At 36.1% G+C, this 25,832-nt stretch overlaps 1 pseudogene; it reads right to left on the bottom strand.

Annotated features, from left to right (window-relative positions):
* Window positions 1–11,917: 11,917 nt before the first annotated feature.
* On the bottom strand, window positions 11,918–13,949 carry LOC149532985 (transcription factor MYB1 pseudogene; annotated as a pseudogene).
* Between the last annotated feature and the right edge of the window lie 11,883 nt (window positions 13,950–25,832).

The raw sequence follows: 25,832 nt of genomic DNA on the forward strand, positions 1-25,832 counted from the left end.
AAAATCTTTTATGATTTTGTTGAAGTTGGGTTCTAATCTTAAGATCATCTAGTTGATCATGAGAAATAGCTAATCCTTAGGTTATTTTTATCTTTATCATCTTGATATCAAGTGTGTTGTTTCTTGGTAGTATAAAAACACCAACACCACACATGAAATAAGTGTCAAAAAAGGGGAAATTGAGGAAAAAGGAGAATTGAGCCAGAAATAGAGAGATTACTCAAATGGGGAGTAAATGTTAAAATAGAGTATGCTAGCAGTTTAAGAAAATTGACTCATTAGGAGTATTAGATTTGTTAGTGGTGACTAATTAGGGAAGTACTAGAAGTGCACCAAGTTGTGGTGCCAAAAAGATGACACCTTTTTTTCTCATTCTAGTTTTGCAAAGCGCGTACGTGTTATAGTGCGTATGCACTATAGTGCGCACTCACTATGGCTTGGGTGTGCCAAGCCATAGTGCGTATGCGCTATAGTGCGTATGCATTAAAGCGCGTGTGCACTTTTCAAAAAACAAATTACAAAGCGCATACGCGCTATTTAAAAGTAAATTTAAAAGGATTTAAATAGCGTGCATGCACTATAGGGCACACGCGCTATTTAAAGCTTTACATTCTACCAAGCCTAATGTTTGGCTTTGCCTTGGGGATCCAACCCAAATCTTTGGAGTCTATAAACTGGTCTGAGACGTGTTTTGCTGCAAACATACAAAAAATGATTGATTTTTCTTGTGTGCTCTCCTTCCAGTTTCCTCATGGTTGAGCATCGATAAAATCAGGTTACATGACATTGTAGGTCTCTGTGTTAGCTAAACAACCATATAATTTATTTTTTATTTGAACTATTTCAAGCCTTTCATCTATAATTTATTTTGAATGTATGTCCATTTTTTGTCAAAAACTAACATGTACTAATTGGGGTGTAGATTTTAGCTCATTCATCGAATTTTGCAAAAACTTAGTTTTTCAAAAACTAGACTCCATTCTACACACTTTGAAAAAAAGAAGTTTTGATTTTAGATTAGTTTTCAATCATTTCTAGGGGTAGCACACAGATATTTCACATTTTTGGGATGTGTATGATTAAAAAATTCATTAAAAAAAAAATACACATTAAAAAATTACCCAAAAAATTTGGGATAAACTACATAGTGTTAGGTAACTTTTGACCAAAGTGATTAAGATTTTTTTTAAAAAAAGTTAAAATTTTAGGGGGGCCACACTTTGTACTATCTTATGTTTTTCTGGAATAAACAGTACCACTTTTTGTGGCCCCCTTTTTTGAGGACCTAAAACTAAACCATTTTGAAAAAAAATTAGTAGTTTAGAAACTAGATTCAGAGGACTATGACTTTTGTTTTTGTCATATCTTAAAATTTTGAGCGTAACTATCTTGAAATTCTTGTTGAAGTTTAGAAATTGGTGATTTCAGGAAAAATGTGTCCACTTATACCCCCCTTTTGGCACCACAACTTGGTGCACTTACCTTAAACAAAGTTGGGCTATGGCTAACATTGTAGCTGACATATGGCCAATGTGTTGTAACCGTAAAGTAGAAAAAATACTTGTATAGAAGGGCTTAGGGTTAGGTATCTTTAATAATATGTGATGCAAAAAATTCTTCTTATAGTGGTATTGAGTTCTAAGGGATTACTAATTATAATTAGGTTGTAATCATTGGATCGTAATAATATTGGATTTGTTTTGTGGACATAGCCCAGGGTTTGGGTGAACAACATTAAATCTTGTTGCCTTTTGTTGTCTTTTGTGTGATTTATTATTTCTTGATATTGTTTATATTTGCATGTAATTTTTATTTCTATCTAAGGTTAATCCTAACAAGTGGTATCAAAGCGAGGTTAATTTTTAGTTACTCAATGAAGTAAAGTCTCATGGTTGAGTGGGAGCAATGGAAGGTGAGGGTAAGATGAAGGTGGATAATTTTAATTGGCACAACTTTTAGTTATGGAAAATTCAAATGGAGGACTATCTTTATTAGAATAATTGATGGAAGTTGATGTAAGTAAAATCCAAGAAACAATGAACTATGACAAATGAGGACTCAGAGATTTTAGATAGGATGGCACTTGGAAGCATTCAACTATGCTTGGCACCATCGGTGACATTTAAAATCACAAAAGTAAAGACGATAGAAGAGTTGATGTAAACCCTAGCAAAATTGTATGAAAAGCCCTTCACTTCAAATAATGTATTTCCCATGAAGTGTTTATTTAATATGAAGATGAAAAAAGGTGAATCTATTGTGGATCATTTAAATGAGTTTAATATTGTTACTAATTAGTTGTCTTTTGTCGATATTAATTTTGATGAAAAAATTAGGGCTCTTTTGATTTTTTGTTCTTTGCTTGAAAGCTAGAATAACTTGGTAATTGTTGTGAGTAATTATGTTTCTGAATCTAATACCCTAAAATTTGATGATGTGATTGGTGTTATTTTGAGTGAGGAAACTCGTAGGAAAACTTTAGATAGGTCTACATTAGGAAGTTCTTTGAATACACAAAGTAGAGGTAGAACAAGTGAGAGAGGAAACAATTATGGAAATGTGGAAAATCAAGAGGTAAATCAAAGGGAAAGAGTTCTCAATCAAGAGGACCAAATGATTGCTAGTACAATGGGAAACTAGGGTACAAGAAGAAAGATTGTTGGACTTAGAATAAAAATAAAAGAGATAAATAAAAAGGAAATAAGGAGGAAAATGTGGTAAGTAACAATTTTGAAGAGGATGCTTTGCTTTTGTCATCAGAAAGTGTTGATGATACATGAGTTTTAGATTTTTAGTGCTTCATTTCATGCTACACCTCATAGAGGTTATTTGATTGATTATGTCCAATAGGATTTTGGGCTTGTTTATTTGGGGGATAATGAACCTTGTCAAATTATTGTAAAGGGAAAAGTTAAGATTAAGTTGCATAATGAAAATCATTCGTTACTACATGAGGTAAGATATGTTCCAAGGCTAAGTAAGAATTTAGTTTCAGTAGGGCAACTCAGTGATGAGGGTTGTGTAGTTACTTTTAATGATAAAAATAGGAAGGTTTTAAAAGGTTCCCTTTTAGTAGAAAAAATTGTAAAGTAGGCACCTTATATCTTTGTACAAGTCATATTGTTCCTTCTACTCTAATTGTTTTAGAAAAAAATGAATGTCTAAAAATTGTTGCTTCAATTGAGCAAGGAGAAAAAAATAGTTTCTATAGATTCTGATACAATGCTATGGCACAATAGACTTGGGAACATGACTAAGAAATGTATGAAATTACTTCATTCAAAGAAAGTTTTATTAGGTCTGAAATGTGCTAATATAGATTTATGTGAAAGTTGTGTATGGAAAATAAAAGAGAGTGAGTTTTGTAAAGAGTGGGAAGGAAAAGAAAAGTGAGAGCTTAGAGCTTGTGCATACAAATAGATGGTGACTAGCTTAGGTATCTTCCCTTGGTGGCTTTCTTTATTATGATACATTTATTGATGATGCAACTAGAAAAGTATGGGTTTATCTCCTTAGGCAAAAATCTGATGTATTTCAAACTTTTAAGAAATGGAAATGCTTGGCTGAAAATGAGACTAGTAAGAAATTATAATGTTTTAGATTTGATAATGGTAATGAGTATTGAAGATTACTACTCCACTAATGGTATTTGTAGATAAAAATTTGTTCCAAGGGCTCCATAGAAAAATGGAGTGCTTGAACGCATGAACATGACTATAATGGAGCATGCAAGGAGCATGAGGTTGCATGGAGGGTTTTCCTTAAACATGTGGGTGGAGGCTATCAATATTGTTGTATATTTGATTAATAGAGGTCCATCAACTCCTTTGATTTGTGTTATTCTAGAGGAAGCTTGGACTAGTAAGAAGGTGAGTTATTCTTTTCTCAAAACCTTTGCTTGTAAAGCATTTGCTCATATAGATTCTAAAAATAGAACCAAGTTAGAAGCTAGGTCAAAGAAATGTGTATTTTTTGGATATGGCATTGATGAATTTGATTATAGGCTTTTGGATTTTGAAAATCATAAAATTGTAAGAAGCAGGGATGTCACATTCAATTAGGAAGTGTTGTACAAAGATATGTTGTAGCAACATGAGAAGAAAGAAGATGGTTATGTAGTGTTGGATGATACTCTAAAAGATGGTGTTCCAACAATTCCTCGTGATGTACAACAACCACAACAATAAATACCACACACACTAGTGAATGTTAGATAGTCAACAAGGCTAAGCAGACCTCTAGAAAGATTTCCTACCTCTTTGTATTCTATTTTACTTACTGATATCAGTGAACTTGAATGTTATAATTAAGTTGTGTAGGTGGATACTAAGATTTAGTGGGAGTAAGCAATGGTAGATGAAATTGACTCCTTGTTGAAAAATAAGACTTGAGATTTATGCAAGTTGCCTACAAGTAAACATGCTTTACAAAATAAATGGGTTTATAGGTTGAAATAAGATGATGGAGATAAGAAAAGATCTAAAGAAAGGTTAGTTATAAAAGGATTTACACAAAAAAAGGGCAGTGATTTTGATGTGATATTCTCTCTTGTTGTAAAAGTGACTTCTATTTGCATTGTTTTAAGTATTGTGGCTATTCAAGATTTTACATTTGGAAAAGCTTGATGTTAAAATAACTTTTCTTCGTGGTGATTTGGATGAAGAGATATATATGGCACATCCATAGGGATTTGTGGTCAAAAGTAAGTAGAACATAGTGTGTAAATTGAATAAAAGTTTATATGGCTTGAAGCAAGCACCTCAGCAATGGTATCTAAAATTTGATAGTTTTATGCATAAGCATGGATATAGTAGATGTCATTCAGATCATTGTGTTTATTTTAAGAGCTTGGATTATGACAACTACATTATTTTATGTTTATTTGTTGATGATATTCTTGTAGCTGGGTCTAATATGGATCACAGTAAGGGGCTAAAACACTAGTTAGCACATGTATTTGCTATGAAGGATTTGGGGGTAAAAAAAAATTGTTGGTATGAAGATTTATAAAGATGGGAAGAACATGAAATTAACATTATCTTAGATTGATTATATTGCGAAGGTGTTGCACCATTTCTCTATGGAGAATGCTAAAGTTGTTAGCACACCTTTACCTAGTCATTTAAAGTTTACTAAGGACATGTGTCCAAAGGCACAAGTAGAGGAGGATAAGATGTCCAAGGTACCTTATGATTTAACTATAGGAAGCTTGATATATGCTATGGTATGTACAAGGCTAGATATTGCACATACAGTGAGAGTCATTAGAAGGTATATGAGTCATCCAAGAATTGAGCATTAGAATGCAGTCAAATGGATTCTCAAATATTTGAGAGAAACATCTAGTAAGTGTTTACATTTTGGGGGCTCTACTACTGATTTACTAGGCTATGTTGACTTAGATTTGGCAAGGGATATTGATACTAGATGAAGTTATGAATAACATCAAAGGAGAGGACAGAAGTGATACATCTAATCAAAGAGGATCAAGTACACATCAAGAAAGAAGTAATTTTTTATCTAGAAAAGGATTCCTAATCGAAGGATCAAGGATGAGACATTCTAATAGATGAATCAATGAAATCTCTTAACTGAGTAGTCCTAGCAGACTTTTATAAATCCTTTAACAAGGCACTTACTTCATTGTAAGTTGAAGTCCTTTAACTAGGAACACTTCTAACAAGGTGTTGAAATCCTTTAACAGGGTAAGATCTAACAATCTTTGTAAGCCTGTAACAAGGCAGACCTTTCATTGGGTAGATCATAGTTTATGACCAAACATTTTAACCTTTATTGGATACAACTTACAATTCTAATAGTGAAGATTTGTGGGTGTCATCCTCACCCCAGGTTTACCTTCTCATTGCAGGATATTTGGGTTATCAAATATCTTATGTCATACATGTGTTGAATGTTTATTTCTTTCATGCTATGGATGAATATGTTTATCTAGCTAATTCATTTTACATACAATTTGTGAGATGAATATGTGATGAATTTTTTCAATGTTAAAGTTTTGAAAGACTAATTCAATCCACCTCCCCCCCCCCTCTCAAGGTTTTCTTTCCCTATTGTATTTCCAACAATTATAGTTTATATGCTAAATTAGTAGATGGATGTGTGGCAAATATTTTATGGTTAATATTTTGAAGTGTTAATTCAGCCCCACCCCCCCTCCCAGTGGAAAATATTCTATGGTTAATATTTGGAAGTGTTGATTCAACCCCACCCACCTCCCCCCCCCCCCCCCCCCCCCCCCCCCAAACCTAATCTCAGAGTTTACTTTGTTTATTGTATTTCCAATAATTATAGTTTATATGCTAAATTATGAGATGGATGTGTGGTGAATGTTTTATGGTTAATGTTTTGAATTGTTGATTCGCTGCTCCCCCCAACCTAATCTCAAAGTTTATATGCTAAATTATGAGATGGATGTCTGGTGAAAGTTTTATGGTTAACCCCCCCGCCCCTCCTACTCACACTCCCCTCAAAGTTTACTTTTCCATTATTATTTCCAAAACAAAATTCTAATAATATTAGTGTACATAGAGAGAGATATATAAAGGCCATCAAAGAAATACATGAACAAGTCAAGAAGCCATTACTAAAGTCAACTAGAATGTATTTAAAGAAAAAACTTTAAGTCAAAAAGAGAGGTACAATTATGTAAGTAGATGGCATTGTATGGGAGAATCTTAGGAAATAAATTTTACCTAAGGTTTCACACACCAAGATACTCATGAAAAAGGTAGGTCTTTGTAGAATCCAACAAAAAAATGGAGAAAATGCATACAAAATTGAGTTACTAATAGACATTGGCATCTCTCCAATATTTAACATTTTAGATCTGACTTGTTTAAATGAGATAATACTAATGTAGAGGAGATACAACAAGAAGAGAAAGAAGACCAAACTAATTTTTTCCTATCACATACTCTCACATATCTTCAGAAGATTTTATATACTAAGTTTGTGAAAAAGACAAGGAGGAATTGTTACAAGGAATAGTTTTTAATATCATGGTCCACCAAATCAAGAAGTACTATTGATGAATGGGGTTGAGATTACAAGGAAGGGTAATAATCTTGATGAACTCATCTTGAGTAGACTTTAGATCAATTCTCCTAGGGAGTATGATGTAGGGAAAACAACAAAAACCTAGAATTTTGTTATTTTTTTCTATTTAGAAACTTGCTCATATACATAGATACATACATATATCATGACTGATTGATATACACCTGACATCTTGAGAATGTCCTAGTTACATAAACTAAATTGAAGTGCCTAGAAGGGTATTAAATGAGCATAGATGATGTAATATGTTATTAACAAAAATATTCTGATTGAATAAAATGGTATACAACTTAAACCCTTAAACCAAAATACACATCAAGTCCAACGAATAGAAAGACAAAAAATTTACTAGTTATTTAAATAAATTGCATTATACTTCTATTTTATTTTAGTATAAAGTTATTATTATTCTAAAAACTAAATTTTAAGTCAAGTTTTGTAAAATTTAGTAGATGATTAATATGTTGTCTCATCTTTCTATGGGTGACATATTTGAGAATTACACCACTTTTCATATATTTCGTGCTAGTGTTAGAGTGCAAATAGACAATTTTAGTTTTTCACATGTCAACCTTTCTATACCTATTCAAATTCTATTTGTTTTTTAATCTCCCACTTTATTAAAGTAATCCTAGCATCTTAATTAATCCATCATTTTGTAATATTCTCTATTAAGATGGTGACATTTCCCTCTTTCTTGATCTTCAAGTTCCCTATTTGTTTAACTTAATGAATTACGTCCCAATTCTAATGGGATTCCCTGTTTTCCTTTAAAAATGATTAACTTTCACTTTTATCATTCTCATAATGAACTAATTAAACCTCATTCGTACCATTATCGATGATATAAATATTCATTTCCTTATTGAACCAACAATCCATCAAATTGTAACTATAATAGTTCCTATTAAACTTTCATACAAATCTCTCTAAATTACTAATGATGTAAAATTAAGGAGAATAATCCCAGAGCTTCATCATTCCTATTTCAATATCTCTTTGTTACATTCTTGACATTCTATTTGAACAATTTTTACATGTTTATGATATCATTACAACAACTTTTCTGACGTATAGTCTATTTCTAAACTACTAATTAGATCATTTAGGGCCTATTTGGTTGCTAGAATAGGATTGTAATAGGAAGAGAAACTTAGAATATGTTTTATATTTTTTGTTTGGTATGCTCAATCAAAATTGGGAATAGGAAGACGTATTCCAATTTTGCCCCTAAAATGAGCATATGTCTATGCTAAAAAATAGTTGGAACTCGAATAGGCCATTCCTATTCCCAATCTTTTTTTTTTTTTTTGATGAATAGTCCTTTTCAATTAATAAAATTTACTAAGATTACAATTCACAAAAAAGGGCCAGGGGATACAGGATGACCCCACGAATGAGTTCAATTGGCCAAAGCCAGAGCAAACAACATGGCCGCAGCCAACAACTAAAAACTACTCATCAAAAAAAAAAAAAACAATCCTCATGATGCCAAGGCAATACCAGCAGAGGGAGGAGGATCATCTTTATTTGGAAATCCCCACGCATCAGTGGGATTGTAAGGCGGACTAGGAACAATCCAGCTGTCAGCAGCATCTACAGGATCTGGGGTAGTTACAGTCTCAGCATCCTTCTTGTCTGGCCGCGGAGGAGAAATTGCCAAGGCCAGCCAGGGAAACATGCCAGAGTGCGCCCGTCCAAGGGGAGGGGCCGGAGACCAGCTCGAAGCCCGCCCACGGGGGGAGCCGGGGACCAGCGAGCTCCACCACGTGGTGGGGAAGCGGAGCGACACCTCCAACCGCCATGACCACCGCTGGGAGAGCGATGGCGGGGACCTTGGGAGCGCGGCATGTGAGAATGGCGGCCAGAGGACTGGCATCTAGAACGGCAACCACGGGATGAGGAAGCATCAGCTGAGGCCTTCGGAGGCACTCTGGCAATAGTACAAGGAGCATTTCCCCAGTGGTTTAACAATTCTTGTAAGTGGGCAACCTTTAGTGCAACTTTATTAGCTTGCACCTGTATCTGCATAATGATATTGTTACAAATGCATGCCTTAGTGTACATTGCAATGTTAACATCCAAAAAACTGTGAGTGAATAAAACTGCATTCCTATCTTTCCATAGAGAAAACAAAATTTCCATCCTGAAGGTATGCCAAATTTGGGAAAACTTTTGAGGAAATCTGGGGGAATCACCCAGAAGGATCATGTACCATGAAAAAGGTTCGGGCCTGAAAGGCTTGAAAAAATCATGGATCCAGTGCCCATAATTCTGAGCACGTTTGCAAAACCAAAAAATATGCAAAAAGGACTCAGGTTGGCCACAGAAGGGGCATCTAGGGTTAGGAGCCCCAATAAGCTTGAGCCGAGGCCCCAAGGGAAGACCTTGAAAAGCGAGGCACCAAGCGAAGTGAGCAATCTTAGGTTCTGTAATGGCACTCCAAATGGTGTCGAACCATTTTCTCCATTGAGAAAGCGAAGAATGCAAATGCCATCGTTGATTAAGCGTGTCTACCATCGGAAGGTGCGGCAAAAGCCATCTATATCCCATATTGGGCTTATAATTGGTAAATGGAGTGGCAGGAAACCACTTCCAATCATACCACCAAGGTCGAACAGACTGAATCCCCACTTTATGAAGTAAGTGCACAGGGATGGAAGACAACAGAAGCTCATAAGTCTGACGATCGACATGAACAAGGTGGTATTGAACTTGCATATCCTCCCAAGACCCTAAATTCATGGTGACTCTTGAAAAAATATCCTTAGTAGTGCGAATGCCTCGTTTATAGAAATGCAGAGCACTGGCACCTTGAGTCTTAGCAAGAGGAATACCCTGGAAGGCAAATAGGGGAGACCACCAAATGTTCTGTTGATATAAGGACAACCCATTGTGGAACTCATTACTAGCCCAACGAAGCCAAGGTTTAACAGCTTCCCAGGCTTTCCAGATGCTCTTTATAATGAAGGAGCCATGTATGACCACTGGTTCTCGCATAGTGAGAAGAGTCTAAAAACCAATTCCCTTCCAGGCCGGTCTATTAGCAGGGAAGCCTGAAGAGATGCAATGTCTGACAAGAATTTTCCAGGCTTCATCTCCAGAAATAGCAATGATAATCCATTTAGCACAGAGGGCAAGGCCCTACTTTCGAGTGGAAAGCAGGTCGAGACCCCCAGATTCCCTCGGGAGACAAAAAAAATCCCAAGCAACTCTTTGAAAACCATGATGGTCAGAACCAAAGGCCCAAAGAAAATCTCTGAGCAAACGTTCTAATTTGAGGTATGAAGCTTTGGAGGGAGCCCAACAAGAAGAATAAAACACATGGGTGGCAACCAAAATCTTAGAACAAATCTGGAATTTACCAGCAAGAGAAAGCGGCTTAGTGATCCAATAATCAAGCTTTTTGGTAATCTTTGTAAGCACAGTATTCCAAAGTTCCACAGGGGAAGCCTAGAAAGCAAAGGGAATGCCAAGAAAGCGAAAAATTTCTCCATGAGTAACCCATTTCCATTGGAATTGGCTGAGCCAAGGTGGAGCTGGCAAAAAAGACTGTCAATAACAGAGCGTTTTATGCCATTGAATGGTAGATCCACAGGCTTGACAAAAAGTGTCAAGACAATCTAACGCATTTTTGATGTTTTCTTCATCCTCAAGAAGAGTGAGAAAAGAATCATCAGCAAAATGACCATTGACTAACTGGGAGGAAGAATCAGGCAAGGAAATGCCACGGACTAGCCCAGAGGACACAGAATGAGCAAGTAAATAACCAAAGCCCTCGGTAGCAAGGACATAAAGCACAAGAGCTAACGGACAACCTTGTCTGATGGAACGAAAAAGTCCAAAAGCTTCAGATTGCGAATTTTTTTTTTTTTTTTTTTGAATTAAAAAAAAAAATCAACATTTTTTTTTAATAACATTTTTTTATTATATCTATTTGTTTAAAAACACGAAATAAATAAAGAAAAAATGAAAATAAATTAACCTTTTTACCATTATTGAAAAAATTAACCAAAAAAAAAAAAATTAAAAACCAAAATTTTTTAGGAAAATATTTATTAAAATACAAAACTTAACCTTATTCCTATTCCATTTTTGTAGAACTAATCTCAATCGAATTCCAAGTCAACCAAATAGGATCGAAATTGTCCTTTTCTACTCCCATTTCCTATTTCCATTCCCATTCCATTTTTCTATTCTAATTTTTAATTCCTATGCTAGCAACCAAACGAGCCCTTGCCTCTCTATTTTTTGAATAAAAGGGTTTGGGTGCTGGAGTGTTTGAGTGCTAGGGTGTTTGATCATTTTTGTATTCTTTAAAATTGTCACTAATTAGTTGAAAATGTTCTCTATAAAACAATTGGAACAAACGTTCTTATAGAATCTTATAGAATCTCCCCCACCCATTAAATTTTGAACTTTGCATTGCTTAATATTAGTCCCAAATCACAAGAATCATTATACAAGTACTTCGCATCAGCTCCTTGAAAAATGACAGCGAAGTCAAACGCTACAACATTTCACATATGCAAAAAATGAGCTCAAATCTACTGTCCGACATTCCCATTGTCATTAATGCTAGAAACAAATACAGTTCAATTTCGTCATTGCAAGCACAGCGAATCTGCCCATGAAAAGGACCATTGAGAAATTCATCAATAAAGATAATAGCAAAATAGATGGCTAATCTAGTCAAAGCCGGCAGGCTTAAGATTGTAGTTAGGTGTTAATAAGTTTATGACAAGCACTGTTAAAAGAAGAATAAGATGAGAATCTACAATACAAAAGAAGGGTTCACTGGTAAACTAAAGAACTAAACCTAAATTTGAGATTAAATCTTCTAAATCAACATAGCTCCTTCTCTTTCTTTGTCCTCCTCCCATTCCGAAATTAGCATATCGAAATACTGCATACTTGCCTCGTCAATAAATTCAACGCTCTGCATACCCACAATATCTTCCATTTTGAAATCTCTCGGACAATCAGATGGAGAGAAGATGAGTTCATATTGTGGAGAAGCCAGCGTCTTCAAGTATAGAAACTCCTCTGAAATATCTCCTGCATTTTCATTAATTTCTTCATTTGTGGAAATATTATGAGCCATTGATTGGTCGTCGAAGTTGGAAGACATATCTGTGAAGAAATCATCGTCCATTAACTCACCCCACGAAATGGAGTTCTTCGTAGTTTGTTCTTGATCAGCACAGTTACCGTTGTTTGGTTCATTCCTTTTTCTCCCAGAAGGTGCACAATACAATGGTTTTGTTTTTGTATGGAACTTCTGAGGAGCTCCCTTCTGTGGAAGCTGCTTACTTTTGCTGAGATGAGTATTCCAATAGTTCTTTATTTCATTGTCTGTTCGCCCAGGCAATCGTCCTGCAATCAGAGACCATCTGCAATGACATAAGCATTACACCAGTATCAGATACAATTTTCATACTGCTCCCAAATAAGCAATTATTTTGTAGGATTCATAATTGTAACTGACGTCATTACTTTCTCAGTTCAAATACGCAAGATTTATTTTGCACCATTTATATATTTTCAATACTTAGTTTCTAGACCACTTTTGCTATTTATTGACATTTTCAAAAATTCCATGGTTAATGTATACTATTTGAGCTTAACCATTTTATGCAGGTCAATACTTACATCTCTTAACTGTTTTCTATTGTGATGATAGATTGTGATGGTAGATCATAAAGTGTATTTCAAATGTTATACAATAAATTCTCTCAGCCTAATTCAGAAAGAACACCATTAGCAAAGTAAATACTTGATTTTTGGATTACAAGATTTATTTAGTATCATTTACATTCTGAAATGATCAACACTTATGTCTCCCTTAGCTCTCTTGGATTAGGTAATCAAGTATGAGTCCTACTATGGATTAAAAAAAATCAGGTGTGTAAGATTTGTTTAATATCAATTTTATTCTTAAATGGGGTCAATACTTATGTCTTTACCGTCTTCTATTGTGATGCTAGATGGCAAAGTGTGATTTCAAATGGTGTACATTCAGTAAATTCTCAGCCTAATTCAGAAAGAACAGCATTAGCAAAGTCAATACTTACTTTTGGATTACAAGATCTATTTAGTATCGTTTACCTTCTTACCTTCTTTAACTGATCAACACTTATGTTTCTCTCAGCTATCTTTTATCCATTATCCAAGTGATAGATCATAAAGTGTGATTTCTACTATGTATAAAAAGAATCAAGAACAACATCAGCAGAGTCAATACCTACTTTGTAGTTCTCTTATAAATTTGTTTAGTATAATTTATAGTCCTAGCAAATCAATACTTCATATGTGTTATTAAATCCCAAACAGTTTCTAAATTCAATTTCCTATGTGCTATTTAAATCCAATTTGTTTCCTTGGTATAAGTATTAGGCATGAGCTTTCCTCTTCTGAATGATGGATTGCTTATTGCAATCGGACACATCGAATCTAGAACTGCAAATATTTCCTTAGTGTCTGTTAAATTCTATTGATACCTATTGCCAAGGAGCCCATGAAGTCTAATAATAAGATCTTTCTCGTCGGGGGAAATGTTCCCACGTTTAATATCAGGGCGAAGATAGTTCAACCAACGCAATCTACAACTCTTTCCACACCGATTCAGACCTGAAAACAAGAGGAATCCAGCATGCAAAGACAATTAGTATACAAAAAATTGCGTTGTCCATTCAGACAGAAGGCAGGGATGAATGTATGAATTGCTTCAGCCCACCTGCTTTGAACGGGATAGAGCTCCATTGACCTTCACCGTGGATGGAGATATAATTGCTCAAAATGAAATCCTCTCGGACAGTCCAAGCTCCGTGGTTGAGTCCAACATGTTTGGAGCAGTGAAAAGACTTGCCCATTTTCATGAAATGATCCACTCATTCAGTGTGCACAACTCATAACCTCCTTTTATGAACAAAAACTTCTGTATTGGAAAAGACAAGGAAGGTACATATTCGTTTCAGGGACATTAAAGCCGCTTAAATTCGCTCTCAGTTTTGTACGCCAATTCGATGTTCCTTGGATTTCCTCCCCTTTTTTCATGGGACGGTCCTTATGCATTCCGATCTCCGTGGAATGAATCGACGTCTTACGTGTCTGAGAATTTCACCTAATCTATTTGTAGGGTTCAAAGACAGAAAGGAACTCTACTTCAAACATTGCCTGGGGACGACAGAAAAATAATTGTTTGATAGATTGCAAATATCGATTACATGCCCGAACAAAGAAGGGTACTCCAATATTATTATATGTTTCAGTAGCTCAACGTTTTTCTCCACGCTACGTACTCTTCTAGAGTGACATTAATGTCAACCAAGTTACAAGAAAATGTAAATTTTTTAAGTTATTGAAGACAGAGTGACACAGCCGGGGACAAAACACAAAGATTGATAGATTTGACAGCACATGTTTTTACTGAGTAGAAAGGTACCGAATGCACATTGATGTCCACACCGATCTTAATTGCATTTTCTGTACTCCCAACAGAGTGGGGTAGCTGCCTACGCAATGAGGAACGGAGAACAAATCTTTATAAGCTCAACTACCCTTCCGATTTATCGTCATCTCCACATGTGCTCACTCCCCTTTGAATACGATGTCAAGTATTATCATAAATCTTAATTTAGTGGAGTCTATAGAAGTATTAAGTGATACTTACTATGAAATGTAAATATCTAATGTTATTGAATTCAAATAAGTTTAATAATTAAAATTTATTACTAAAATGTAGAAAATAGAGGCTTAAAACCTTAAAACACATTCCAAGTAAGAAGACAGTCTAAGAATGCATTTTTTCCAGAGTAGAAAGATACCCATTGCACATTAATGTCCACACTGATTTTTTCTCCATTATCCGAGGACTGCTTCAAAGACAGGTACTCCAACTATGTGAAATAGTTGTTTAGATAATGAAAATCTGTATATAGTTCTATAAATAGTTTATAATTATATGAGACTATTTTATACACTTTTAAGGAAGTATTGTTACAAATTATATTTTTAAATCTTATTTCTAATAAAAGATTTGAATCTGAAAACTTCAAGAGAGCATGTTCTCTACCACTAGATCAATTCAAGTTGTATTCACAAGTACCTATCATGAGAGATGGAGAATAAATTTTGAAAAACTTTATAATCAAATACTATATTGTTGTTGGGTGAGCATTTTTCAATAATTATGGTAGCATTTGGTGATATGATGTCCAATTACTTTTAACACTATAAAACTAATAATTATGGCCACAAAATAGTTGGACTTTATCATAGCTATTTGTAATTCAATGAAATGTATTCCTTTGTTTGGTAAACACCAAATAATGTGATGTCACATTAAATTACAAATAAAAATATAGCTAGTACACAACTATCAATCTAAATTTGTTTTCAATACAACCAAAATCATGTTAAATAAAGTGAAATAATATTTGATAATATGAATTCAAAACTATAGTTATACCCATGAGCCTCTGCAAGTACCAAATATATTTCTGATATCCTGAAAATAAAATATCATGTGATGTCACATGAACACCTTACTCTACAACTTCAAGTCTACAGTTTCTAGGATCATTTTCAACACCTAAAAAGAATTATGTTAATATAGCACCAAAGTTGATAATATTGATTCAAAACCTTAATTATGAGGAGGGGTCTTTTAAAATAAGTTGAATTAAGAATTTGGAAATGCTACTAGGATCTATTGTAATAATGAGATGGAGTAACCTCATATGAAAATTTAACATTTCATATAAGAGGGTCACTTATATGCAATGATACCCAAGTAGATCATTTGTTTTAATAATTGAAATATTCATATAATGACTTTCAATAAGTTTAAACTCCATTGGGAACATTAACTTCAACATTACATTGATATCATTGAAGATTGATGTTGTTTACTTTCAGTCACAACAGAAATTCTGCCATTCCATCGTTATGTTCTAATTCACATAATTGGAGAATAATGATTAACATGCATGAATCAGTGCATGATTTGCGGTAGTTTAAATAGTTTAATAAAAAAAATATTTTATTCCTCATCTATATGTGATCATGGAATAACTTGTTACATCGCATTTAATAGGGAAGAACTATTGTATCTTGTAGTCAACTATATTATTCTCCACCATGAGTTTTCTATCAAACTCCAAGTTTATTGAGGGGAGTAGCTTTTTAGCATTCTTAAAATAATACTTTTCTAGTAATGGTGTCTACTGATGTAGTAATATAATGGATTTTTTTATTTGTGGTAAAACAAAGCCTCCCCTATTTTGAGTATTATTATTATTATTGTTGTGTTGTTGTTGTTCTTTAAATCCTACATTTGGTATTAGAGTTGAAGGTGTTTGGAAGACAACAGTATGGAAAACAATTTGCATATCTCAGAGTTTGATGGAGTTGATTACCAATATTGATCAATCAAGATGAAGACATTTTTGATTGGGAAAGAATATTGGGAGATTATTGAATCCGGATATGAAGAGCACGCAGATTAGAATAATCTCCAACTTAATGATAGGAAGTTGAAGAAAGAAGTTGAGAAGAAGAATACAATGGCATTGTTTCACATTCAGATGGCTCTTGAGAAAAGCTTGTTTCTCTAAATTGTTGATGCACAAACAACAAAAGATGCTTACCATGGCAATGATCAGATCAAGGTTGTGAAGCTACAAACCGTGAAAAGAAAATACAATAACTTGAAGATGAAGGAGACAAAGAATGTGGGAGATTTCTATGTGAGAGTGAAAGATGTGACTCATAAAATGGCCACTTTGGTTGAACCTATGACTCAAGAGCATGTAATACAGAAAGTATTAAGATCTTTAACCCCAAGATGGAATCATGTAGCAATTGTCATGGAAGAAAGCAAAAATTTAGCTACTATGGAGTATGATGAGTTGGTTGGATCTCTCATATCACATGAGGATAGAATAAGGGACATGTCTATTAGTGTTAATGAGAAGGATTTTGCTTCTCAATTGCAAATTTCAAAGAATAATGATGTTAGCAGTAGCAATAACAACAATAAAGGCTCAGGAAGGGGTCAAAATAAAAAAAATTCAAGAGGATCCAGAGGAAGAGGAGGTACTCATAGAGGATGAGGTAGAGGCAAATTTGATAAAAGGAACATCCAATGCTATCATTGCAATAAGTATGGACATTTTGAGAAAGAGTGTAGATTGAAATCAACTAACAATAATGCCAATTATGCTCAATAAGATGAAAATCACTCCTTGGGTAATTTGTTTTTGTGCTATGGGAAAGGTGAGAGTAATGTGAATGATGTTTGGTATTTGAATTTTGGATGCTCTAAACACATGTCTGGTAACAAGGAACTTTTTTCAAAGCTTGATGATGGTTATAGATCCAATATGACTCTTGGTAATAGCAATACAGTGGATGTTGCGGCCAAAGGAACCATGGATATTTAGACAAAGGAAGGTATGAAAAGTGTTCAAGATATTTATTATACTCCCAAATTGAAGCATAATTTATTGTGTGTTGGGCAACTATGTGAAAAGAATTATAGAGTGGTATTTGAGAACATGAAATATAATATCTATGATAAGAATCAAAGAAATAAAGTGATTACAGTTGTTCCTATGACAAAGAATAGGATGTTTCCTTTGAAGTTTGGTGAAAATGGCAATTAGCTTGTCAATATGGCCCATGAGGAAAAAAGCTGGTTGTGGCATCTTAGGTATGGCCATTTGAATTTCAATAGTTTGAAGAATCTAACAACAAATGCATTAGTTCTTGGATTTCCTATGGTTGAAGAGCATAAACAGATTTTTGAAGGGTGTGCAAAAGGGAAGCATGCAAGAGAATCATTTCCAAAAGGCAATGCATGGAAGGCCCAATACGCACTTCAGCTTATTCACTCAGATATTTACAGTCCAATGCAAACATAAAGCTTGGGTAAGTCATCATATTTCATTACTTTTATTGATGATTACTCATGCATGTGTTGGGCGTATTTTTTTAAGACTAAGGATGAAGTCTTTGATACATTCAAGAGGTTTAAAGCTCATGTAGAGAATGAGAAAAGGAACACAATTAGATGTTTGAGAACAAATCATGGAGGAGAGTTTTGCTCAAAAGATTTTTAGAATTTTTGTGAGATGAATGGGATCAAAAGACAACTCACAACTTCATACACACCCCAATAGAATGGAGTGGCTAAAAGGAAGAACCATATTGTGGTAGAAATGGCAAGGAGTATGTTACAAACCAAGGATTTGAACAATTCTTATTGGGCTAATTTAGTTGGTACAATCATATATATTCTCAACATGAGTCCTACAAGTGCCCTATACAAGATGACTCCATATGAAGCATGGTATTAGAAAAGGCCTAATGTAAAACATTTAAAAAAATTTGGTCGTTTGGCTTATGTTCGCATCCTTAATCAAAATAGGCAAAAGCTAGATGCTAAAAGTGAATCATGTATTTTTGTGGGCTATAGTGAGGAAAGAAAAGCTTACAAATTTTTCAATCCTATTACTAATAAGATTGTTGTTTCAAGATATGTGATTTTTTATGAAGGGGGAGTTTATGGTAATAAAAAAAATTATGTTGAAAAGCCAAAATTAGTTTTGGATGATGATGTTATTGCTAATAATGATAATGAGTAGTTAGCTAATCGTTCTATTTCAAGATCACCAAGCCCACCAAGATACCCCTCACCAATCCCAAGAGCAAGTCCATCCTAAAGTCCTCCAAGAAAGGTAAGAAGATTGAGTGATATTTATGAGAGGTGTCAAAATCAAGCACATGAAGAAGATCCAATAGGTGAGATAGTAAATTTTGCATTACTTGCTAAACCTAATTTTGAGCCATCATGTTTTGAGCATGCGTGTGCTAATTGTATATGAGCAATGTTAGTATGCTAATAGAAACCAAATTTAAATAAAGCTTCTACAAACTAAACAAAATTCATAAACTTCAAGATAGACTAAGATGAGCTCTCAATTGAAAATATGAGCCATTAATGGGCTCTCTCAATGAGAAGCTCTCTTGTTGAGTAGCTTTGTCTAAAAAGATAGGATGTATGCTCAATATGCTTCCAAAGGCTTCAATGGATGATTGTGGATTTTTGGTGTGGATAGATGGCTTTAGTATGGATTTGGCTCTCAAAATAGCATTATAACTTTACTTCATGGATTGTGTTTTTTTGCAAAGGGGAAGGATCTAATTTATAGGCAAGAGGGTTGAGGGATTGAGGGCTAAGATGCAAGGATGGGAAAAAGCTTATGGAAGGCTCAGATTGCATGAGAGGAGAGCACATGGATTGTGCTTCCTTATAGCCAATCAAGGAGTGACACATGTCACATGGTGAGAGGATGGAGGAAAGGGCAAGGATGAGTCAACAAAGGAGGCTCAAGAGATAAAATCTTCATAAAGACTCTCATAATGACTTGTAAGAGCAATAAAAGGGCTTGTAAGAGTCATTTATGACCTAGTGGACTTCATAAAGTTTTATGGTTGAGATATTTTGAGGGTGATGAGAGCAATTTCGACTTGGGCTTGATTAGGAAGGTTCTAAGCTTGCTTAGGCTTGTGCAAATGATTAGAGGATGGATTAGGATGGTTTAGGATTAGCTTAGGGATAGGCAAGTGGATGGCATTTAATGAGGGTGGGTGAAGGAGGAGATATTTGTTAACTTTGGCTTGGGTTAGTAAGTCTTAACCCATGTTTAGGGAATGTGACAAGGTTAGGAGGGGATTAGGATTAGGTTTAAAGACATCTTCTAGAAGAGTCTAGATTTTGGATGAGGATAAAGACTTTCTAGAATAGTCTAGAATTTCCTAGGGTGAGGATAAATTAGATTTTTAGGAAATAAATAAAGTTTTATTTATTTCAAGGGATTGGGTTGAGGAGATATTTATTAAAACTTTTTTAATAAACATGAGGATTAATATTTAATCTTAATTAAATATTTTGAGTTGGGATTAGGGGTAGGAAATGATGGGATTAGCCTTTAATCGAAATTAAAGAAGGATTAGAAGATTTTGGAAGAGGTTATTGGTCATAAGGAAATTGGCCAAGTTTTGGGCAAAAAATAAATTTTTTATTCATTTTAGGATTTTTGGTCAATTTATTAATTAAATAATTAATAAATAAGAAAATAATGTTTAAATAAGATTTAAACATTTTTAGGAGGGATTCCTTAATTAAATATTTTTAATTAAGATAAAGGGATTTAATGGCATAAAAATTAATTAATTAATTAATTAATGATGATGTCATCAGGACTTTTTTAGAAAATAAAAATATTTTATTTTCTAAAGGTTTTTAGGTGTCTACATTTTGCCCCTCTTTGATATGGTGCCGCAAGTGGCATGGCACCAAAGATAAGAAAATAAGATGCCCAAGGCTAGAGCAGAAGAGGAGAGAATGGACTGTGAGATGCCCCCTCAAGAAGGTAGCGAGGAGAGAAAGTGAGGCTCGATGGCTTCTTGAAAAGTACAAGAATCCGAGATGAGCAAGGAGACTCAGATTGGCAAAGAGAAGGGGCTGAATTAGCTCAAACTCTCACTACAGGAGAATGATAAAGGGAGAATCAGATGCACAAAGGAAGCAAGCTTAAGACTTCAGGGATTGCAGAGAATGAAGGAGTGGAGCGCTATAAAAGGAATCCAGGATGGGGAGATGGATGAGGGGATTAAAAAGCTAATGCAATAGGATTTCAAAGAGTCAGATTGGTGGAAGATGGGTTTCGGAGATCCCTAGGACTAGGATTGTGGATCTCGAAAGATGAGGCTTGGTAGATTGATTTGGATTGGTGGATCCCTAAGACTAGGATTGTGGATCCCTAAAGCTAAAGGTGAGGAGTGATTCAAAGAGATACTGATGCATAAGCTGGGGTAGGAGAGATGGATGCCAGATATGGATGGGGGATAATGGAGATGAAGGAAAACCATTGAAGCTTTTTGAGCGGGGGGGATACTTTAAAGAGAAGTACCACCATGTAGTTGAGCACTAGATTTGCTATAGAACTATTGGTTAATTGCCAAGGTTACCAAGAACATCAAGGCCTTTTCACCAACTATCCAGAGGACTGACGAACTGACTCAAAATAAACACGCAAGGATTGCCCCAGTATCACACATGAATCCTAGAGGAAGCAGTGTGGAAATGACACTGGGTAACCCACAAGCAAAAAAGAAAACAAGCAAAAGACATGATCAAGACCTTACGCTCTAATTGCCCCATTCGCAGCATACCATGATATGGAAGATCGTGGCAACCTTGAGGAGGGAACAAGGAGATTGCTTGGAAAAGATACTTCAAGACCCAAAAGGGAAGATCCCAAATCAAAAGAAAGTGAAAATCCAAAAGAGAACCATTTGCCAACGAGATGGGTAGGACGAGGTACTAACGGACCAAGATCAGACATGAGGAAAGCTATATCCTGCAAGGACCTATCGGAGAGCACCGAAGCTGATGGATCTAGATGAGTGATGCGTCTGGCAAGCTGAACTAAGAAGGATAACACTTTGGTGACATGAAATCTAGCTAAAGGATGCATTGGAATAGCTAACCAAGATGTGCGATGTGTGCAAGATGTTGATCAAGGAGGAACTGACACAAAAGCTAGATAGATACAACGGTACTAAGGTAAAGAGGATGTACAAGCTGACAGACCAAGATATTTACAAGCAGGCTAATCAAGATATGGTACAAGCTAACAGACCAATGATAGGTATGATACAGATGGATAAAAAGCTCAGGATGAGAGGATAGCGGGATGGTTCGATGTTGTGCAAGATGCGAAAGCTAAGGGTGGGGTGATAGTGAAAGATATGGATTTGGCAGGATGCATCCAATGATGAGGAGAGATTTTGTGACCAAGGATAGCTAGAGGAGAAAGATGAGATGGATGGATAGGATGGTAGATAGCTAGGATTATGATGGATATAAAGAGATGACATTGGGTTTGCATGAGGATAGCCTAGAGCTAGATACCAATGACAAGGGAGGATGGACAAGACAAGATCTCCAAGGAATATAGTGCCCCCAATCAGAAGATAACATGCAGAAGGAGGTCTTATGATGGATTTGATAGGATTGAAGCTAGGAGGGAAAAAGCTGAAGGGGCTAGGGAGATGGATGATAGCTGGGATGATTGGATAAAGTTGCAGGAGATTAGTGGATGGTGTGAGATGGAAGATGGAGGGTGGAGGATAGGTGGATAGATTGGAAGATGGAGTTGGATGTCGAGAGATGACCAAAAGCATGAGGGTGATAGGCTAAGCTGGGGATGGCGAGATTACGCATGACACTTGTTTGCCAAGTTTTCATCATGGTACTTGTCCAAGGTGCTTGAATTGCCAAGTTTTCACCAGTGGACACTTTATTTTTCTTTTCTTTTTTGACTTTTTGACTTTGGACTTAGCTGGAATAATTTTGGCTTTCTTCAGCTATTTTAGCTTTTTTGGGATTTTTCACTGGCTGTTGGAATGTTCAATTTTGTTGCTAGCTATTGGTACACCGGATGTGTGATTTATGCAATAGATCGGATTAGATGGGATTGATGGTAGGAGATGGAGGGATGAAAATGCTGAAAAGGAGCATGAGATGGGGATGCTTGCAAGAGCAACATTGGCACATGTTGGGATGGGTGTGAAAAGAGCATATGGGGGATAGAAGGTAGATGCGGGCGTGATGGAGGATTTGTGGAAGCATGCTTGGGGATATAGGCACCCAAGATGGAGTTAGGAGATGGGGGACATGAGTCACTAGATGGGGGATTAGCAATGGTGGATGCCATTATGCATTGGGTTTCAACTTTTTTCTTGGGGATCCACATGGTTTTGGATTTTCTTTTCATAGGCTTTTGCATTGTTTTGCATTCTTTGATTGGATTTTTCCTTTTTGGAGTATGTCTTTTAGAATAGACGTATGATTGCCTAGGATGTGGATTTTTAGCTTTATGCATTTTGAAGTTGGAATTCACATTGCTGTGGTAAGCTTTGGGAAGATGGTTAGGAGAAGCTTTGTGAGATGGAGAGGATATGAAAGACCATGTAGGGGGATGATGATGGATGATGTGCCCTGATATGTGCCTTTGTTGATCTTGCATAGAAATGGATGGAATAGGATTTTTATGATGGTTGATAGGAGGATGGAGGATGGTAGATTTTGGGACATAGGGACCCAAAATGGATTTAGTGGATGAAGGGGGGATATGGTAGGTTGTTTTGGGTTGCAAAGATGGTGGCGAGGGGATGACATAAGATTTCTTGAAGGAGTGATGGGAGGCTGGCATGGTGGGCTTGGAGATAGGCTTGGTTTGGGGGTGTGGTGTACCAACACCTTTAGATGGTGAGCCTTTGGATACATATCCAAGACCATGAAATCCTAGATTTTTTTGTGCAATAATAGGCTCTCTGTTTCCTTTCTCTTGTGGTCCTAAACCTTGACCTTGATAATGCCATCGATTGAGCATTTGAACAAGCTAAGGAAAATTTTTGCTTGTAGAAAATGGTAGAAGTGATTTATTAGGTGTATTGCAATGGGGAGATACTGTTCTTAATTCTTCTGCTGAGAGAGGGCCACCATGGATGAATGTAAGTGAACCAAGAGGGTAGATTATAGATGGTGGAATAGCTTGGATAGGTGGTAAGATGGAAGCATGGAGCGGGGGAGATGGAAGGATAGGATCTTGATGTAGCTGGTGGGATGACAAGATATCTTGTAGTGGAGGAGATATGGCTCGAGGTTTTGGAGATGGAGGAGATGGTGACTGCACTATGGATGGAAGACATGGTATGATGATATCTTCATTTATGCTTTGGGGGACGTCAACATGCGTTTGGGTAGGATTTTGATAGGATTGGTTTGGAGTGGATGGTGCGATAGGAGGTGAAGGGATGGATTCTTCAAAGGCAGTGGATGGATAGATGGGAGATTCAGTAGTGGAGATGGGTGAGTAGAAGATGGATGCATAAGGGTCATTACGAGAGATTTGGGAAATGCTTGGAGGCGATGTGGATAGGATTTGGAGGGATTTGATAGGTGGTGGAATTTTGATGCTTGCGAGAAGTGGAAGGATTTTAAGCAATTTGATGGATGGTATGGGGATGATAGCTATGGGAGATGGAGGTGATATTATAGATGGGGAAGCTTCATCATTGACTACTTCACATGGTTGGATTAGATGACATGGCTTATCAACTATTGGAGGCAACCTTTCTTGTATTTCCTCTAGGAGATTCCTTGGAGACTCGTGTGTCGAAGGTGGAGGTGGATTGACAGGAATAGCTAGTGTGATGGGGGTGGAAGATTGGAAGCTTGGTTGATGGGGTGATGGAGGGGAAGCTGGAATATCAGATGGCATGACTAGATAGTTTGGAATAACTCTTCAATTTTGGGGGATGCTTGGGGGAATGTTTCTAAGGCTTTCAATATACCCGTCATAGTCAACAAGATTTTCATCATCATTGGAATAGGAGGTGGCGGGAGCAAGGACAATGTGACCAAACACATCATGATAGGATTGGTACTTCATGTTTTGATGATGAGTTTGATGGGGATGGGGTCTTGCATATGGATGAACACGGAAGCTCATGGTTGGATTTGGATTAAGCACAGATTTTCGATTGGCTGATGAAAGATTTCCTAGGGAGAGTCAAAGCTGTATGACAGACCTAAGGAGGATTGGCTAGAGATTTTTGGCTTTCTTCTGGGTGGAAGACTTCAAGGGTATGCTGTCAAAAAGTGAGAGTTTTGCTTTCCTATGCGCTGGATTTGGTGGTGGCTATGTCAACTTGAGGATAGACTAATGATCCTATGGGCATGACATGAGATTGACCACTTGTGGATCCCAACCTTTAGCTCAAGGTGATGAGGGATGCAAGTGACAAAGCTAGATTACCCTAGACAATGCTTTGTCAGAGGGATAACCTTGGTGAGATTGGTTGATTGGTAGGATAGATTGATTGGATAGAAAATTTTGGCAAAGTGACAACAACTCTTTAAAGGCTTGGGTTGCTAGCTGGCTGGGGGGATGATTTGGATGGACTTTGGATTTGGGATTGTTCTAAGGCAAAGAACTAGATAGATTCGGTTGCAGCGGGGGAGCTTGGATGATTTTTTGATAAGGCAGTGACTATGCTAAGTATGCCTTGAGCTGGGAGATTTCTACTATTTTGGGATTTCAACCAAAATTGGCAAACATTCATTCAAAAGCTATGAACAAACAAGCAGACAAAAGTTTTCAGCAAGCACGTCAAACACACCAACATCCTAGGAAGCTTTCTACAAGGATGAAATTTGGTTTAGCTAGGGAGTCCTTGATATACGCAAGGTATGTGAGGTCCAAATCCGTAGATGAAACTAAAAAGATGTCACACAGCCGAGAGGAGCGGTAACCCACTTCTCCTCTTTCACTTCTCAAGGGTATAAAGTTCCTTGAGGCTTAGCCCGAGTGACAAAATTTTGATCCCAAGAGAGGTGTCTTTGGATTCACCTCCCGATCTTTATACTCCGCCGGAACGCTGGAGTTGAGGTCATCCCAAGGGGTGATGAAATCCCCAAGCAGGCCTCCTAAAAAGTGTAAAACAAGACCACATACATGATCTTGGGCTTTAAAAGACACGTGTTTATTCCAATTGATGATTTAGATTTTGTAAGCTATGATTGAAGACACTTGTGATTATGGCATACAATGTTCATTCCAATTTGACAACATCGTTAGCATAATGAAAGTCGAGAGATCGTGAACATAAAAAATGCG

Source organism: Cupressus sempervirens, chromosome 10 (genome assembly GCF_028749045.1).
Source record: "Cupressus sempervirens isolate cs-2001-9-10 chromosome 10, ASM2874904v1, whole genome shotgun sequence".
Taxonomy (NCBI): Eukaryota; Viridiplantae; Streptophyta; class Pinopsida; order Cupressales; family Cupressaceae; genus Cupressus; species Cupressus sempervirens.